The sequence below is a fragment of the Microtus pennsylvanicus genome, chromosome 17 (assembly GCF_037038515.1).
Source record: "Microtus pennsylvanicus isolate mMicPen1 chromosome 17, mMicPen1.hap1, whole genome shotgun sequence".
In the NCBI taxonomy this organism is placed as follows: domain Eukaryota; kingdom Metazoa; phylum Chordata; class Mammalia; order Rodentia; family Cricetidae; genus Microtus; species Microtus pennsylvanicus.
The window spans coordinates 20,423,769-20,444,966 of record NC_134595.1 but is presented as its reverse complement, the minus strand read 5'-3'; the positions used below and the strand labels follow the sequence as shown (position 1 = coordinate 20,444,966).

Below are 21,198 nucleotides of genomic sequence, written 5' to 3'. Positions count from 1 at the left end.
GATCAAAGATTGCACATTTCCTATGTTACAACAAAGATACAACTGCAAATCATTTACATTTTTTCAGATCCATACAGTCTATGGATATGTACATCCTTAACATCTTGTAATATTGTGTTCATCAATATTTTCATATATTCCATTTTCTCCAATAGAAGATACTTGTTTAAATAAAAGCTTCAGGAAAAAGAGATTGTAATTTTGAGGCAGAAGCCTGCTTCATTTCCGTCTTGGAAAAAAATGTTGCAATATATAAAATCATTTTAGGCTAGTAACATAAATCTGTGCATGTGTCTGATACCTGAACTGTTATACTATATAGTGTTAAACAGTTAAACCTTTCCCTGCATGGGGGGGGGAGGCCTGTTAATGTATAATACAATGTGAACTCATAGACCAAGAGGTCTGTAAAAAGGAGAAATTCCCACTCTAGCTTTTCTCCATTTGTTGTTATGTTTTAACCCTGTCTGCCTAACGCCACTGGTAGAATAGCATTTACTGTGACCTAAGTACCCTGAATATTAATGCATGAGAAAAGTTGATTCCAACCATAATGAAAAACTCCAGACTCAGACTTAGAAGGATAATAATTGGTGAACAAATTTGTGTTTGTTCTATTTACATAAAAATAGAACTTTTAGACAACCCCAAAGTTTCAGAAAGCTAGATCAGTGTGGAAATGGGTGTGGTGTTCACAATTTTAGTTAATGCTAAGGCAATTTTGTGGTTAGTAGATGAGCTAATTCTCTGTGGGGATACAACCATTATCCTTTCCTAAGTGAAAATGTGAGCAAATGGAGGGTCTGTAAATTAGTTAAGATGCAGTGTTTCACGGGAGGAAGTATTCATTAGAGCCAGTCTTTGTCACTTTAAAAGTTTGACCAAACTACTTGAATATTTCATATAGTATTTTTTCCGAGGAGAAATTGTCATAATGAAGATGGAAGCCATTATTGTCAACAATTAGTATGTTCAATCTCTTTTCAGGTAGAAGTTATTATTCTATAGCGATCACCATAATTCAGTGGTCCCAATATAAAGCCACAGAAGAATGTATGGCATAACACCATGGTTATAATCTAACACAGAAAATTGTGATTTCAGAAAGTAAAAGATTAATATACACTTCCTTATCTTAAGCAACTAAGCCCCTTGCAATTTCCTTAACCAATTCTTAAGGCTTTCTCTATACCTCATCTTAAATTTAAATGCTGATCTGTAGTCTGTCATTTTTTTCAAAGCACATAATAAAAGTAAATGAAAATACAAAATAATTTAAGTAAGTATTTTTAATCATTTCAGTTGATTTCTGCCTTTGTAAAAAAAAAAAATACTTGTTGTTGTTGAGATTTTACGTAGTTTTTTCCCCAATTCCTGAGAAATGATTGGGAATATTTACATCTTTGGAACATGTCTGTTTTAACCAAATGATAACAGCAAGAAAAGCATGCCATTATAATTCTAGGTTAAGAAACAATGTGGAAAGATGAGATGGGGCAAGATGCTTTTACTATAGTCACAGCATCAACTTGTGCCAACCACCAAACTTGCTCCTACAGCATCATGACATAACTCACTATCTGAGGACAGGACAGCTATTGACGCAAGATTGAAAAAACACTTAACAAAAGCTAAGAATATTTCAGGTATAAGGAACAACTTTGAAAATTAGAAGTAGAAACAACATAGTGATGTCCAGTTGTTGAGGTTAGCATTCTATTTTTCTCTATATATATGTTATCTTAATATTAGCTTCTTACTCCTTATTCCATTTATCTTTGTATATATATGTTTGTATATGTATGTGTATATATATATATGGGTGTATGTGTGTATATGTATAATTCCTGATTATATATTTTATATAAAAATATAAATACATATTTTTTCCTCAAAACTGCCACAATGATGGTAGATTGTTAAAGACCTGAACTCAGATGAATGAATCCTCAGAATGAGCCCTGTAAATCAAGTCCTCACAAGGAATAATCTGAAGCCATGTCTAAATCATATGAATGAGTTAGATTAGCACTCATGACTGTCAAATTCTCCTGCAAATGTATATTGAAATGGCACAGATAGCAAGGATATTTCTCTGTTTTGTATTTTATTTATTCTTTTGTTCATGGAATGTCTTGTGATTCTAAGCAATTAAATTTCTTGTTATGAGACCTTAATTCAATCTCTTCTTTTAAACTATTTTTTTTTCTGGAACTTAAACTTTTATAAATTGGACTCGATCAAGTATTCTGAGAATATGAAAAGATGTTAGCACAACAGAATTGGAATCCAACAAGTGGCTAACCTTTGTTATTTTGCTTCATGTTTTAATATTCCGAAAAGGATGGAGACATGTCTTTGCTAGTTCACTGGACTTCTGACAACTTAGAAGACTGAGAATCAGAAGACTATGCTGCATGTTGGCAAGCTACATCTGAATTGGTTCAGGCGATCTTTGAACTCTTTTTACAGTTCTACTTGTCTCTCAGTCCAATATTTGATTGTGGTTGTCCCTGAGTATGGCAGCAGAGCTGCATATAATGTTTCTTTGTTCTAAATATATAATAACAAATGACAAAAATGAAAGCAAAGAAAGGCTTTTGTGTTTAGGAAACAAAATTCACATAGCCTCTGGATTAATGTTAACTCTGAAGCCACACAGTGAGCAGTAGAAGATTCTCAGCATGACACTCGTTAACATCCCTTTGCGCATTGTAAGAAATAATTTGCATGGCCTCGAATGTAATGCTGTGCTAAACCTGTCTTATTGGGTGAAAGCTTTCTACACACAATAAACTTACTTGAATTTCTTTCTGTTGTCAAGTATGGCACAAAAACAATGCCCATCTTTTTTCTGGAGAATGAGCTAGAAAAAGATACAGTAATATGGACTGTTGTATTGCTATTTAATTATATTTGTGTATGCATATTCATATGTAGGTACTTATACATATATACACATACATATACATAATACACATATATGTGTATATATGCTGGTTTATAAATCCAATACAAACACACACACACACACGTCACTATAAACCAATCTGAACAGTGTTGAAATGTATAAATGTTGCTATCTCACTACAGAGAAATAAAATAGAAGCTTTTGTCAACATAATTGTCATATATTTCTCATATGTCCTCTTTTATTTTCACACTAATTCATTTTCTAATGTGTTACATAAAATAATAGAGTGTTATATATGTGATCTTTCACCACCTACCCTAAACTGATGAATGCATGAATTGCTATCTGTATTATTATATCTTATAATTATAAGATATAAGAGGCAGGCGGATCTCTGTGAGTTCGAGACCAGCCTGGTCTACAGAGCTAGTTCCAGGACAGGCTCCAAAGCCACAGAGAAACCCTGTCTCGAAAAACAAAAACAAAGAACAAAACAAAACAAAAAAACCAAACAATTATCTTATAATTGTTCGTATGAAAAATACAAACAGTCTAACAAATATTTAATTGTATTAAAATTGTATTATATTAGAACATGTTAAATAGTGGCATTACAATAAAAATTAATTTCTGTTAATATAGAACAACTTATAATAATATAAAATGTCATTAGCAAAGGAAACAGCTATAGCCTGTAGATTCTTTATATCACATGTGTCCTACTATCCCTCAAAGTCTCTTGATTAGATTGTGAGATAGTGGGTCTCACAAGGAATATACTGATGGACTAAATATATGTGTTAAATGATGATTGACTAGAGTGGCTTACAAGCTGTAACCCAAATAGTTCCACTAAGGCCACCTTCTTACCGAAGGAAGAAAAATCCAGTAGTTTTTAGTCCACCAGATTGGGGATCCCGGCAGGTCCAACCTGGTGCTGGAGTCCCCGGAAATTATAAAAAGAGCTTCTGGTATTAAGTCTGTGTTGGAATCCTGACATAGTTTCTAATATTAGCTAAGGAATGCTTACACAAGCCAAGTGTGAGAACACAGAGATAAAAAGCAGCTTTCCTCTTCAATGTTCATTTTTCCATTTTATTTTTAATTATTTTAAACAGTCTTTTCTCATTTTACAAGTCTATCCCAAATCTTACACTCTCCCCTCCTCCTTTTCCCTCTACCTTCCTTCATTCCCACCTCTATCCACTTTTCTGAGAGGTTAAGGTTTCACATGAGTATTTAGCAAATTCTGGCAAGTCAGTTTTTGAGGCTGGCTGACGCCCTCCTTCCCTATATCTAGGCTAAGCAAGGTATTGCTCCAAAATGAAGGGCTCCAAAAAGCCAGTTATTACAACATCTATTGATCCTGGTCCCATTGCAAATAGCCCCACAGACTGCCTAAGCCACACAACTACCCCCACTGTTAATCTGGAGTCCGTGAACTCCCATAAGCTCTGGTCAGCTATTTCTGTGGGTATTCCCATTAAGTTCATGACCCCTTTGCTCCTTTTCTCCCTCTCTTAAACTGGTCTCTGGACAATCAGCCCAGTGCTTAGCTATGAATCTCTGCATTATGAAGGTTGCCATTATTAGGTGTGACCCAGATTTCGAGTAGGTGTTCCCAACTCAAAAGATCCAATCAACAAAATCCCCTTGGGCTTGTTCAGCTGTTTGAGATCTAGTTGACTACAAATGTCCAAATTGACAACCAAGATTAAGCACAAAATAATTTCCTAGAGTTTTCATATCTTTCATTTAGGTTAGTCCTTCTCCTTCTCCAAACCATTGATTTTTCTCATACTCCAACACCTCTTTGTGATTATCCCTTTCCATTCCAAGTATTCTTTCGGCTTTCCTCATATCCATACTTCACTGTGTCCCTCCATTAACATACCCACAAAGGTTTCTTTCTAATTTCTTAGCATCGGTATATGCTCAAAGTTATGCAAATAAAACCAGAGATTTGAAGCTGGGATCTGAATATGAGAGAGAACACATGATACTTGTCTTTCTGGGCATTAGTTACCTTTTTCAATATTGTTTGTTAAAGTTTCAATAATTTACCTTCAATTTCATTTTTCTTTGCTGTTGAGTAGTATTTGAGGACATGTATACATTTTTTTTAATCTTTTCTCATTGGCCTTGGCTACCCTTCATAACTGCAAGGTAAAAGCCAATATATGTAAACATCACATATTTTGTGGGTATAACCTAAAATATTTGAAACTGGCTAAAAAAAAATCCTACTATCTTGCTATCATAGTGTCAGAAGTTGTCATTCAGACTTCTGGGGAAAGAAAAGGGCTTTAATGCTATTTCCCAGTACTGTATCCTTCCTGCTACAATATCTACCTGCCAACTAAGATTTGCCCATTATTAAAAGAGTAGCATGGCAGTTATAGGGTAAACACAATCTTCTGATTGGATCTGAAGGCAATTCTACAGGAAAAAATTTCATGCCTTCTACTACAAGTCTGTGCAAAAGCCCATGACTGAGTATGTCACACATCATTTTGTCAAATTGTCTTCTGAATATTTATAATTCTATTTGTAGACCCAGGCCGCCCTCATATTCATATTTGGTCTAGAAGCCACCTATTTGCAGTATGTTGCAGTCAACTCAGTGGTGTTCTAGTGATCAAGGTTCTGTGAATAAGAGTCTGTGAAGGTTCAGGCATAAATGTGATTTTCATATTATACTTCATCCCCAGTATATTCAGGAAAAATCATAAAATAGTCAGGAACAGTAGAAGAAATGCAGGGTTGGAAAGAGCACTCTGAAATTGTCTTTCTTGCCTCACGAATTTATTTGCTATTGTTACCTTCACATAGCCTACCTAAAATAAGCCAGAAATTATTCCAGCGTATATAATGTAATTTTTTTAGCCACCCTAAGGCTGCACTTCTGCATTTTAAAGCAGGAGCATGTAGGTGGATCTTTGGGAACAGGGCCTGCGTGACCCATGTGCGTGCATGCATGGTTACCTCCACCCACAACTCAACTAAACCCCCATGTGCACATTCGTGGGTCGCCCGCCATCTGCGTCATCAGTGTCTGACATGCTCACGCAAAGCCCCTGTACACTGGTGCAAGTCATAGCATTTCCCATCATCACCGTCTGATGTAGGCACGTCTTTCCCCTCGTGTGCATGAGCTAGGAAGTCTTTAAAAGCTGAACTCGCCATCTTTACTCTCTCTCTCTCTCTCTCTCTCTCTCTCCCTGAACTGTTTCCTTGGGCCCTGTGAGCATAATCTCTTTTAATAAACTCTTAAGTGGGTTCGTTTGTGTCTTGTTTCTTCTTCTCATTTCCGCCGGACATTTTTATCTGGTGTCGTCGGCACCAGATAACAAAAAGAGACAGGTTGGCTCCTAGCAGCAGTACTCTACTTCCTCCAAAGAAGATAGAAGACAAATGGACACACAACAACATCCATCTACACTGGCCAAAACTGCCTTTCATCTAAGCTAAAGATCTCCTGACATGGACAGAATTGCTGGAATCGACAGCCTAGCTGCTCAGGTCAAGGTAGGCCTGTCTTCCTACAGATTTCTTAGCCCACAGGATCTTCTGGAGCCTGGAACGCCCTACGCTAAACAGCAAAAGGCAAATGCGACCTTCAGTGACAATGGAGGACCCTAAAAGAGTAGCTCTGGGGTGCCGACCAAGTATGTTCTCTGTCATTTTTTAATCAGTAACTCAAGTAAAATCTTATCCTTCTCAAAGATCTTTGATACAGTTTGATAGATGAGAAGTTTTGCCAGGTTAAAAACAAACAACCTCACCAAACAAATTTTAAATCAAATTTCTCTCTTATACTGCCTTCCATAGTCTTAAAAATACTTTTCCTTGTACAAAAATATGTCACAGTCATTATACAATATATGTGTCAAAAACTTCTGTTTTCACAAACCCAAAGAATTCTTGTGAGTTCCAGGGAGCCGAATTAAAGGATCCACCTTAAACAGGTCAGATACATCCCCCTCGATTCCCTGGTCCAATTTTTTTTTCCCCTTAATTTAACTTTGTTCTTTGTTCTGCCAATACTTAAACAGGTATAAGAGAAACCAGACATTTCCATGCCACAAACACCAGACAGGAGCAAAGAGACCAGCTATGCCAGAATGTGGCCAGCACCCAGCCTTCTCAGGTTCCCCCACCCCCGAAGATGACACCGACAAATAAGCAGGAAGCAGTCTTGAGAATCCACCACCCCAATTCTGACAACCTGTGGTGTCTAATCTCACGCATTTTATTATAAAAAAGATCTGGGAATGTTATGATTGTTCATCACTTTAAGAGATAAGCCACACCCACTCCATGCAGCCCCTCCCTCTCTCACCACCTTAGCTTTTCTCTCTGTTCCCTTTCTTTCTTTGTCCTCTTCTCCTTCTCCTCTCTCTCTCTCTCTCTCTCTCTCTCTCTCTCTCTCTCTCTCTCTCCCCCTTCTCTCTTCCCCCTCCATAAGCCACTGAATAAATATTCAACCTCACTCTGCATGTTGTGTTTATCCATGTCTCTGTCTCCTGCCCACTAGCCATGTGTCTCCCTGGCTGGGACCAGCCCATGCTCAGGGACTGGCAGCCGTCTCTGCCTGGGACTGGCTGCTCCCAGGGCCCACTGCCTGCCACCACATGGCCTGCTACCACCATTTGGGGACCTATAGCATTTCTGCTGCCTACTACTGCTGGGGAACTTGCAGCATTTGGGGGGGAACTTGGGGAAACGGGATGATTGGGATAAAGGAAGGTTGGATAGGGGAGCAGGGAAGTACATATCTTAAGTAAAAGAGCCATCTTAGGGTTGGCAAGTGACTTGGACCTAGAGGGGCTCCCAGGTGCCCAGGGCGATGTCCCCAGTTAGTTCCTGGGGCAGCTGAGACTAGGGAACCTGAAATGACCCTATCCTATAGCCGTACTGATGAATATCTTGTATATCACCATAGAACCTTCATCTGGCGAAGGATGGAGTTAGAGACAGAGACTCACAATGAACACCAGACTGAGCTCCCAATGTCCCAGTGAGGAGCAGAAGGAGGGAGAACATGAGCAAAGAAGTCAGGACCACGAGGGGTGCACCCACCCACGGAGACAGTGAGGCTCACCAAGGCCAGCTGGACTGTGACTGAAAAAGCATGGGATAAAACCAGACTCTCTGAATAGGGCAGAGAATGAGGGCTGCTGAGAAGCCAAGGACAATGGCACTGGGTTTTGATCCTACTTCATGTTCTGGCTTTGTGGGAGCCTAGCCAGTTTGGATGTTCTCCTTCCTAGACCAGGATGGGGGGGGGGACTTTGGACTTTCCACAGGGCAGGGAACCCTGACTGCTCTTCAGACTGGAGAGGGAGGGGAAGAGGAGTTGGGGGAGGGGGAGAGGAGAGGGAGGGAAACGGGAGGCTGGGAGGAGGTGGAATTTTTTTTCAATAAAAAAAAATCATAACACATAAAGGAGTCTGTTTCTTGCCTCTACTCCTTACTAAGGAGTGATTGGCAGTTGTATGTTATTGGAGAAGAGAGAATTATTCTGCTTTGTGGTTGTGGCTACTGATAGATTTCTGATATTTCTGATATATATTCTGATAATATCATCCTTTACATATACACATATGAGCAACATTAAGTGGATTTTAATACATGGGTTGTATTGTGTTGGTAGAAGTTAGAGGAGAAGCAATATTGGCAGATATACCAAAATTATATTGCATACATGCATGCAATTCTCAAATATTAAAAATATTATTAATGACACTAATGACTATATGAAGCACATGTGTTATTCTCTTAAGATATCAAACTGTGTCTTGTGTTCACATGTGTCAGTTTGTGTGGGAAATTTTCATTTTTTAACTCTTAAACATGTCTTGCTTAGGATACCAGGAGAATAGAGAGAAATAGAGGTGGAAGAGCATATATATTTGAGGGAGGAATGCGTGTAGCATTTTCCTAGTGAAAACAATTTACCTTTAGCATGCAGTAGAATCTGTAAGAAGAGCAAAGATAATGTCCCTTGCTTTGTTGGACATCGTTTCAGCTCATGTGGAGAGATCAGGGAGATGACACACGAGAGCCTTTGCCAGATACTGAAATATGTTGCTTTAGAGATGTGGGAAAGGGAAAGATACACAGAGCATCTAGTCAGTTGCTTCTGAGAGATACGGGCCAACCATAACAGTAAAGAGTTTATTTTGTGAGAGATGTGTGGGAAAACAACTTAAAATTTCCAACGATGAACAGAGAGGAAAATAAAAAGGAAGAAAGTACTTCTGCACATTCCAATGATAGAGCTAGAAACCCCATTGTTAGCAGAATAAGCCAGGGCTGGTGGGAAGCATATTAAATGTACTCATTTACAGGAAATAATCAGAAAAAAATAAATCTGAAAACACATAGTATAAATAATTGGTTTTGTGGGGGGCAGTGGGGTTGGACATAGGAATAGAAAATGACCACCAATGGGAGAGGTGTTTATTTTTAGAATGTGGTAGAAATGCTTCAAAAGTAGACTATTGTGTAATCTTAAGATGCCTGTTTCTGTCTAGCAAGAGACAAAAATGTGTAAATTCAAACAGAAGGGAAGATGGGGGTGGGGAATCTCAGAAGTTTGAGAAATGGGAAAATACATTATAACAAAAATTCTCTAGATCATATAATATCTGAAATATCCACAACTCTTTAGTTGAAAAAAATATACAAATTTAAGAATAAAGCCAGCCAAACTATCATCAAACTATGAAAATAAACTTTTGTGATGGTTTCAAAAATTTGTAAATTGGATGAAACTGAACAAAATAAAATGGAGTAAATTTCTTATAATGTGAATCATAGTACCTCAACAAAACTGCTGATTTTTCCTAAATATTATTCTAACAATGGTCTTGTCTTATGAATGTCAATGTGCGACAACCTTGCAGCTAGGTGCTCATTGGATCACTGCAAACTGCATTTTAGCTGCTCAGATAATTTCTTTCAGCAACAATAAGCTACAAAATAATGTTAATGAGTGTGCATTTTTTGAAAAATAGATAAATTTCAACTTCATACAGTAGTTGGAAATGATTAGATTACTCATATAAAACAACTGTAAATATTTATTATCTGCAAGGGAGACCAAAGTGACGTCACTGAATGTCAAAACTGTCATGGAAGTATGGAAGTATTTTGTGTTTGACGTTAAAACTTCAAAATTATTTTGAAAAGAGTAGGTTTGAGACACATTTTTTCCCAAACTCTGTTATTTATGCATTTATTCTAGAAATCATTGCATTCAAATAATAGTTCTATAACTTAATTTCACTTATTTTGATCTTACAAATTTTTGTTCAGAATTTAAAGTGAATTGATAGGCATTAATGTATTGACTACATTAATAGAAAAATGTTCTTATTCATAGTAAGATGGCTACAAACTACTGTTTGATTGTTTTAATATAGTCAATAGAATCTGAAACTTTAAGAAATTCACTCTGCCCAAAATAAGCATCAAAAAGTATCATACAACCTTTTGAAACATAATTAAGTAAAACAAAGAAAATATATTATATTTGCAATGATGATGTTATTTTTTAGTAAAATTGTCATAGTGAACAAAAATTTCTACTTTAAAATTGTATATAGGAAAAATTTGCAAAGACTTACAAAACATTTCTATTGTATTTTATAATTATATATTAATGAACTATAATATTTTCCTAACCAAGCTGAAATTTGAAAGTAGTATTGAGGGCAATAAGCCTGTGAATTTTACAATAAAAGAAGATAAACCATAGACAGAACACTTTAGTATATTTCTCGGGAAAGAAACAAATGAAAACATCTGAACAGGTTCACTGAAATTAATAAAACTGTGTTGCAGACCAAGAAGATGTTACTGCTAGAGTTGCCACCATAGATCATTCTAGCAACAACCATTTAAAAGGATATCAAGTATATGTATAAACTTACAAAGAAAGGAGGGTAACCTTGAAAGACTATCTATAAGATATTTTAACACCCCCCACCCCGTGCGCACACACACACTCACTTCTCCCAGTCCACATACACACCAGATTCTACCAAGCAAAAAGCTCATAGTGAGTGACTGAAGGAATTTCATATTCTTACGAGAGATCTGGAGAGCAAACGTTACTGACATTCAGCTGTCCTCATTTGTGCCCTGCTCATCATTTATAGGAAACACCCTTCTCAGATAATTAGCAAGTGGGACCTTGAGTATAAAACCTCAAAGCTTACACCAGGGACAGACTTCTCTACCTTCCTGAGCCTGTGTGTACGTTACATATTCAAATCACAACAATCATGCAGCAGAAATCAACTGTGGAAGCCGGATAAGCAGCTGGAGCTCCTGAGTTAGAGATCTGAACAGAGCATTGTTTCCATTCAAGTAAAAGTATTGCTTCAATATGAAAGAAAAGTATCAGCTGGGCAGTTAGTGGCACATGCCTTTAATCCCAGCACTCAGGAGGCAGAGGAAGGAAGGAAGGGAGGGAGGGAGGGAGGGAGGGAGGGAGGGAGGGAGGGAGGGAGGGAGGGAGGGAGGAAAGGAGGGAGGGAGGGAGGGAGGGAGGGAGGAAGGAAGGAAGGAAGGAAGGAAGGAAGGAAGGAAGGAAGGAAGGAAGGAAGGAAGGAAGGAAGGAAGGCAAGAAGGAAATACTAAATTAGGTGCCTACAACATCTATCAGAAATGCCTGGGGAAGCCCTGCTGGAACAGTAGAGTGAATATTCCAAATTGAGAGATTTCCAGACAGGATGGAGAATATCTTACACAAAAATAATCTTCTATCTCTGTTTCCCACTGAGGCATTTGTATACTTTGTGGTAAACAACAGTAATCTCTGCTGGAAATGATTGACTTTCCAGCTACTCACAGGGGTGCAGTGTGGTGAAACCCTTAAGGCAGATATTTCAATTTGTTTGCTGTTACAGGATCAAGGAGTCGGCCTGCCCCAGGACAAGACGTCTAGGAGGAATATTAAGATGAACTCAGTTGAATCTGAGACAATGGTACCTGTCATTTGTTCTGAGAATCAGCTCTCAACAAGACAAACAACACTGAGCAATTTACCACTCTAATTTGTATTACATATTTTGAGACAAGGGTGTCTGGAGGCAAGAGAAAGAGGTGACACCTGGGCTATGAGAAACATTTTGAGGTGATGACATTGTACTTCAGCACATTGTGTGATGGGACAATATGTATTCACATTTCAGAAAACATGTCAACTGCTGTCATGTCTCAAATATGTATTTACAATAAATTAATTATTTATTGTTTATCACTATAACTCCATAAACTGAAATTAAAAATTTGAAGTTATTAAATTTTTTATTTAAAGTTATTACTTTAATTTAGTTAAATATAGTTATGTAGCTTATAATGGCAATTTGTTTTAAAAGTAACTAATTTTGGTCTTCAAATTATAGGGCATTTCTATTTAGTACTGTTTAAATAAGAATATTACTGTATATCCTAAAACCACAGAGAATAGATAGGGTTAGCTTTAAAAGAAACTATTAACACATTTCATTTCACTGAATATCTTTCATGACTTTTAGAAATATTTCATAAACATAAGCAAATATAACTTATTTTTCTAAAGTTTACTTAAGAATATTTGCATCATTTTATGTGTCTTTACCCTTAATCAAAGCCTCTTAAGTGAGTGATTTTAAAGATTAGTTCTACATTATGTGTATGAATCTTTTGCTTGCATTCAAGTATGTGTACCACATGCCTACTTGTTGGCATTCCCTGGAACTGTGGTAATGAATTATTGCGAGTCACTAGATGCATATTTTGGAGGGCAGGGGAATGAAATCTGGGTCCTCTGCAACAGCAAGGAGAGCCACGCTTCCAGTTCCAGCCTTTCCTCTCTGTTATGTAATTATACATATTCTTCAAATGGAAAGAATTACAATTGCCTTTTAGGACCTGTCGGAATGAATCCGGTCCGGATAAAGGTAGAGCATATCAAAGAGTTGAGAGACCTGCAGAGAATGTAAAGCCAAAGAATGTGAAAGAAAGATTTTTAGAGAAAGTTGTGGGGAAAAAAGACACAATAGGATTAACACACATATAAACTCAGAGACTGTGGCAGTATGAACAAGTCCACACAGGTTCAAAACAGCAAATATCCCAGCACTGAGAAAAGGAATTGGAAATTCCATCCTAAAATTTTATTTACAATTAATGCCTTCTTCAAAAGGAGAATCGCTGTGGTCCAATAGAGTCTCACTGGGACCATCAACCACATTCCAGGGCAGTCCCTATGCCTAGGAGTAGTTGAGCAACACAGAATATATTCCATGTTTTGTTTTCTGTTGTTTTATGGAATTTTCTTTTCTTTTCTTTTTTTGTCTTATTTTTTGGGGTGTTGATTTTGTTTTTCAGTTTTTTGCTTTTGTTTTTGTATTTAAAGAGAGAATATCAACTTGGATGAGGAAGGATGTGCAGTATATTTGTGCTGAGTTGGACAAGGGGAGACCATGATCAAATTATATTTTATAGATATCATAAATAAATAATGGATATAAAGGCCATAGATGAGTAAGTATTGATATCTTCATCAATGAAGCTCTATTTCTTCCATTAAATGGTACAAGTTTACTGAGTGGATATCAATATAAGTGAGCCAGGTAAAACTAAACAATGTAGGAAATCTACACAAGGTGACACACATGTATAATCTTGTAACACAGGAGGTTGAAGCAAGAAGATGGTAAATTCTATACTTTTCTGGTATATAAAGAAATTGTCTGAAAGAAAAGTAGTAACATTGCTTTTTGCTAACTTTCATATCTGGAAAAAAACCTGTAAAGTGTATTAATGGAGACATTGAGATTTTATTATAAAAGAAGAAAGGATCAAACTGTTTTTGACAATGGAACTTCAAAATATGTTAAAAGGTAAGTGCGGCTTTTTTAAAACCAGTGGCTGCTGTGATCATAATTGTTTTTTGTTTTTAACAAATGCACAACCACAAATATAGTATATATGTCTGTATCTATCACATATATACATATACAATTTAATGAACTTGTAATATGATGTGGAGTTATATTTAATATTTTATGAAAGACCTACCAAAAATTTCATAAATTAAAAAGTATGACTTTTATTTTTCAGCCAAGAATATTTTTGGTAAAATAATATGTATAGCATAAATAATGAATTAAATTAGAAAAAAGTAATGTAAATATTGCCAGGATATATTGTAAAGGAATCATTTAATACAAAAATTAAAAAATCATTATTAAATATAGAGTTATTGAAATAATTTAGAGGAACACAAGATAGAACAGCAGTTAAGTAAATTTAACACCAGGTAGAATAAAATTTGCAAGTATGAGCCAGGCTGTGGAGTCACACACTTTTGTCCAAGTGCTAGAAGACAGAGGAAGTCAAGTGATTATTGTGTGTTCGGAGTCAGCCTGGCTTACAGAGCAATCCCAGGACAGTGAAGGCTGCTACAAAGTGAATCTATGACAAAATAAAAAAGCAAACATGTACATATTTAACTTTCAATTGACAGCATTGCTAAGAAAATTCTGTTTCTAATTAAGTGGTGATGTGATAACTTTCTACCCTGTGCTAAATTAAAGAGATTATACTATTAATCAGGTTCAAACGTGTTATCATTCTAACTTTAAGGAAGGAAAAAGTAAACTACTATAAGACTATAATTAATTCATATACAAATTTAGAGCAGAAACTTTTTTCTAAACTTGAAATAAAATTCAAAAAACAGTCTTGTCCAAAATATGTTGAACAAATTAAAATTTCACTTCAAAAAAAAAAAAAACACCATGAAGCAAAGGGGGAGACGTAACACATTTGACCACAATGTTTTATAAAACAACAGCTAAATTTAAAATGGGGAATGTAATTTTAAGAAAATCGGCAACTTCTATAAAAATATTCAGTGTACAAGTGCCTTGAAAGAGAATTAATTTGACTATAAAATTCCACAATACATCACTTGGAATTTTAGTTAAAAATAACATAGTACTAATTTAAAATTATAAAATAGGCAGTAATCGTGTATAATCTATTAATTTGCAGCTTGATAGAATTAAACTTAAATATACCTAATGATAAAACAGCATAAAAATAGAAACATCAAAATTAAAAACAATATTTTGGAGATCATAAATAAAACTGTAAAATTATATATCAAAATTTAAATATTTTCACATTCTATAACCATCAATGAAATCTGTGCATATTGGTGAATTCTTTTCTACATTTATGCATTGATAATGATTATCACAATTTTATGGTAATATTGAAATGCAAATAAATACTTTTATAGAAATCTTATCTTTAGAACTGTGATAAGTGAACATATGTGAAGAAGAAATCACAATATTCTCACAAAATTATAATTCAGAATTATTTGTAAGACATGTTCATGTGTACTTGCCTAGAGAGGATTTCTAGTTGGTTAATAAATCCTATCAGTGATACAAAAAACTAATGACATATATTCAGTTAGGCACACTTTCCAGACCTCCTATTTTGTACTATGGAATTTATATTTATGCATATTGAAAATCTGAAATATAATTTTTCAGTTTTATATTTAAATGTACAATTTATGAAAAAATGAAATATATGCCATACCTAGAATATCAATATTATTATCAATTACAAGCTTTTGAATATTTTGCACTTTTAACTCTGAGATTATAACTTCCAGGAAATTCCCATTCCCTAATTCATCTTCCAAGCGTAGACTTTTGGAAAACTTACCCTAGGCACAATTAATGTCTTCCATATCTAGCTCAGGTGACCATAAATAAAGTATTGGGTACTTGTTGAATTCGTGTATACCAGAAAATTACCACCATCATTAAAATACTGCATTGCTACGTTTAGAACTGTATCTCTAGTTGTGAAAATATATTTTAGTGATTCATTTCACCAATAATGTGTGCAGTTGTATTTCTGAGCAGTATGTAGGTGCATTAAAGAACTTTAATTATAAATTAGATTAGAAAAGACAGAGGACTGTAAAATAGTATATGCTATGACTTTGATTTTGTAGTTGAATATTAATGGAAAGCTTTAGCTCCTATAAAAATAATATCACCATCAGCATGAGAGGTCTTAAAAACATGACAAAAGAAACAACCATACCACAAAATAAGGCAATATGTCATATTAATTAGCTAGAAATATTATTGATCACATAGAATAATTTCATATGACATGTGGTTAATAAGAAAGTAGTATTGAGTTCTCTATGTACAAAACACCTGGCTTGTGAAATTCTATGTTCTTTTTGGGAGTTATCTAGACTTTTCTGGATCTAAAAGTACTCTGTAGAAGGCTAGGAAGCAACCTTTCATGTGTTACAGTAATGTCTTCAACTATAATTTATGTCACTTCAGCAAAGTCATTATTTCATAATCCCAAATTCTTCCTTTTTGTTTTACAGGGAGATTGAAATTGAAATTAATACTTTAATGTATAAGCATGATGAACTGCCTGTCAGCGAGGTCCACACTTCCACTTTACAAAGTTCAATACCTAGTTCTTCTTAAGGCTGTGACTCATCTTTGGTGAAATCATTTGTGGCAGTCCAGAGAGAAAAGAGATGGTGTTCCTTTAGCAGAATATGAAATTTCTTGTAGGTTCATATTACATCTGATTCAACTTTACAGCTGAAGACAATTTTATGTGCACGTTTATAACCTTTACTACCCACTAATAATGATGCTGGACGTTAAAAAAAATGGATATCACAAGGAAGCTTAAGATCACTTTTCAGGCTAGACGTTCATTGCTAATCTTGGATACAGACATTTTAACGTTACAACTTATGTAGTGCTAATATTATTCAAGTCAACATTGAGAGTGTTATTTTATTTTCATGCAGTAAATTCTAGTTGTCTGTAAATTTAAAAGTTAACATTGTATTATCATTTAATTTTAGCTGGAAATGCAGATGAGATAACTTTCTTCCTCTAAAATTTACTTTCATGATAGCATATCCCAGGATTTTAGCTAAGTAAACATAAAAACAATAACTTCACAATATTTTATTTGGTACCATTTATTAAAAGTTTGATACATTATTCTTTTGGGGGGGATATCTTCTAGTTAATGAGAAAAGTCAAGATGTTTTGCAAGTATAAAAATGCAGATATATGTTTCCTTAGTAACAATAAAATTAGTAGGCCACAACATTCTAAACATACCTCAGATATTCTGAAAAGACAGAAGAAGATCAAGTGGGGCTTGAAGACATTGCTTAAGTAATGAAGACCATTTGCTATTCTTCCAGAGGCTTTGAGTTTAGTTCTAAGAGCATATGTCTAGCAGCTTAACAATCACTTGTCACTCTTTGCTCTAGGGATGTGATGCTCTCCTCTGGCTCTTACGAATACCACATACACACAAAGTAGTTGTACACACAGGCACATACACATACATCCATACTGCACAGAACTAAATAGCATGAGATGTATAAGGAAGCAGATAATAAACAGTGTAGGTATAAATGATTTATGCACCTTTGCAAACTTTAAATTGCTCAGAATGTTTTTGATCATTTATGGTAACAGCTTAAAATGGTATAACCTTTTGTTTTATGCTATTATTTTATTTTCAGTGTATTCTCATTGCAAATCTTAATATTCTACTGGACTCAGAAAAAATATCAAGAGAGTAATAATTTTTCAATACTTCAATGTTAGCACAGTTATATGAATATGTGTTATTTAGGACTACACATGACATTAATATTGAACTTTTCTGAGCTGGAGAGATGGTACAGAAAGCAGTTAAGATCCATATAATTTTCAGAAGACTCAAGTTCATTTCCAGACAACCATATTGGCCAAGTTCACAACCACCTACAACTTTGGTCCAAAGTTATATGAAGTGTCTTGCTTCTTTAGGCACCTGTTCTCATATATACACATACACACTCATATACATGTACTGAAAATAAAATAAATTTCTCAAACTTTAAACATACTTTCTTATGTAATTTTTACCAGATGTTCTTCTGAAATGAGATGAAGTCATTTCCATCCTTCCCAAAGACTTATCAAAAAGTGGGAAAAAGTAATCTGCAAGAAAACTTTAGGTATAGTGTTTAAACTTGAAGCATTTCCTTCAAGTCTGACCATATAGCATGCTACCCAAACAGATGAAAACATCTGCACAGTTTTGTTGCTAATGCAAAAATGGAAAGAAAAAATGATAACCACATACATATTATGGAAAGAGCTGTTACCTAAAACAGACAGAAAACTTATCTTGACCTAAAAATACATATTTTGATGTAAAGATTTTTTTCAGCATTTTTACTGGTAAGTGTATGATAATTATTTTACAATTCAGGGCAGCTAAATTTTACAAACTGACTATTTATACCTCCAGCTTTCTCTATTCTGATTATCTATATTTTTTCTATCATAAATCTATGCTCATATTCTTAGTGTTCATCACAGTCAAACATAAGGAGAAAAACACGGTATCTTAGTAAATTAAAAAGTATAAAATAGAGTGTTATATGATATTTAAATAATTATAAAAGTTTTAGCTCATATGGCATCCCACAGACAGGCAGACATGTACCACTGCAATGAACAGACACGTGTTGGAGAACTGGTAGAGAATGAGGAGCCGTGGAACAGACCGTGTGCTGTGGAGAAATGCTAAATTGAAGACACACGGGTGGTGAGGAAGAGGCTGATGTAAGCGGACTGGCTGCCATCTTGGGCCATGTGATGCCTGGTGCTGTGCTGCTGCTGAGTACTGGGTCTGGGTCTGTGGTCCTACCTCTGCTGGTGGTTTGTGTTGGTGTCCATGGTCCATGCTAGGCACCAGAGAGCTGATCTCTCTCCTTGCTAGCTGCTTCAGTGGGAGAGCTAATTATTCTTATTCTATTTTATTTTTATTTTCTTTTTGCGGGGGAAGGACACAGGGTAGAGAGCAGACAAAGATGTACTGGGTAACTAATGGTGCATGGTGTAAAATTCCCAAAGAATCAATTGAAAATTATAATAAGAAAAAACAAGTCATGCTGGAATCAGTTATAAAACAACACTACAGATGGACATTTAACAATTTATTTATTTTTAATTTTTTTTATTATTAAAAATTTCTGCCTCTTCCCCACCTCCCATTTCCTTCCCCCTCTCCCCACTCCCCTTCCCCTCCCTCTCCAGTCCAAAGAGCAGTCAGGGTTCCCTATTTTTATTTGAGGTTCTAGACATAATGCTCACATTCACAACTGGAATGAATGAAGTGCCCCCAGTGTAAAATCAATATATGATATTATCAGAAAATACCATAGTAAGAAGAGAATCATTAAAACCTGGCTGACCGTAATGTCTTCCCTGTTGGCTATTTCTTGAAAGCATTGTTCTCCAAATTATAACTTAAGGAAACATGAGTCAGTCTTTTAAAAATACAGTATAATTATTAATTCTTTTAGAGTTTCATGTATTTTATTTTGATCTTATTCATCCCATGCTTCCTTTTAACACCTCTCATATCCTCTTTAGTAACAAACTTCATATTCTTACTTCTAACACTATAGGTCCTGTTTGTTGTACCTATATGCTCTCTGATGGGGACCATTCACTGCAGTGCAATTAACCTACGCATCTTTCCTAAGATAAGAAATGCTTCAATTAAAATGTATCGAGAATGCATGAATTTATTTATCGGTCTTTATGTGCATGGAATATGCTGCAAGTATTTTTCTGAGTTCAACTATTTTCTATCTTGTATCCAATTACAAATTATCAACCTACAAGCAGATCTATGAAGGACAGCTCGTGGGAAAAATGAGTGTGTCTGTGTTTATGTGAGTATGTGAGTGCATGTATATGTGAGTGTGCAAATAAGAATCTGTAAATTACTTGTGTGCATTGAGTGTGTTTGTAAAGTAATAATACTCAATTCAATGTTTTTTTGCACCTGTACCAATTTAATACTTTATTTCTTTTACAATGTAAATGTAATTTACAATTAGTACTGTTTGGTTGTGTCTAAAATATCCAGAAATATCAAGAAAATTGTTCATTTTATTATATTGTATTGAAACTACTGGGTTGCTTTTGTTTAGACTCTAGAAACAGTGAAAGTAAAAATAAAACTCAATGTACTCAAAGGAAGAGTGTATTCTTGCATTGTATGTCGTACAAGTATTCTAGTTAGTAACACATGTATGTAAAATGGAATAAATATGCAAATATTTGTGTAGAATAAAACAAATATCTTATACTTTCTATTGCAGTTTACCACTATTTCATATTTCATTCACTATTTCATTCACACTTTCAAAGCCATTATTGATTTTGCTAATTTGTTTGACCATTTTTTCATGTTAACTTCTCAGCTGTAAATTCCAAAATTGATTTTTCAAAATTAAAAATATTTCTAAATTGTTACATTTCCCATTTTCATAGTTTGGATTTATGATACAATTTTTTGCAATATATTAAAATAATTAAGTCAAAAAAGCAAAGTCTGAGTTGTTCATAGTTTTACATTTTGACTATTGATGCTGATCAAACGCATAGTGAATGAACACTTAATATAAAAGAAATAGAGGAGTTATATAGATGACAAAAATGCATTACACTGAGTATCCTTATCACTTTTTGGTGTGTTTAGAAAGCAACAATTTAACAGTTATTTAGATATACTTCTGTACTACTTCCTCTCCTTTTAAAAAACATATATAACTAACTCAGTATGATACATTATTATTTATTATATAATGATAGGCCCTATCCCATTAGCATAGCAAGAATGTATTCTCTATTTATGAAAGGAATCAATTCACCCTGATTCTTAGAATGCATATACATAAAATAAAGATTCGGGAATAAGAATGAAATATTCAAATATAGATTTGAATACCCTGTGAGAATTTCATCCCATGCTCACAGGATAATATATATAGTTATCATCTTCAAACAAAGTTTTTATATTTTGAGTAAATTTGAAGAATAAACCATAGTAGAAACATAAAGTATATTTTATTAGCATTCCACTCCCACCTGGACAGTCTTGAGATTTTCGGTTGTAGCTTTCTTTCCTATTAATCAGACAATACAGAAACCACATCTAGATGTTCAATTGAGGGTACATATGTGCATTAGGATTGCAAAAGAAAGTATATCCCACGGTTGGGTTGTAGGACCACACTGAGCAGAAAAATAAGACAATAAACGCTGGCCAGCATATGAACAGCAGGGAGGCATGAGAGCACTGTCAATGACAAGGCCAAAACAGGAACTCCAAATGAGTGGATGAAAGCA

At 35.0% G+C, this 21,198-nt stretch overlaps 1 pseudogene; it reads right to left on the bottom strand.

The window, feature by feature from the left end:
- The window catches only part of LOC142837191 (peptidyl-prolyl cis-trans isomerase D pseudogene), a 144,563-nt pseudogene extending 138,463 nt beyond the window's left edge, over nt 1-6,100 (bottom strand).
- Nucleotides 6,101-21,198: the final 15,098 nt, after the last annotated feature.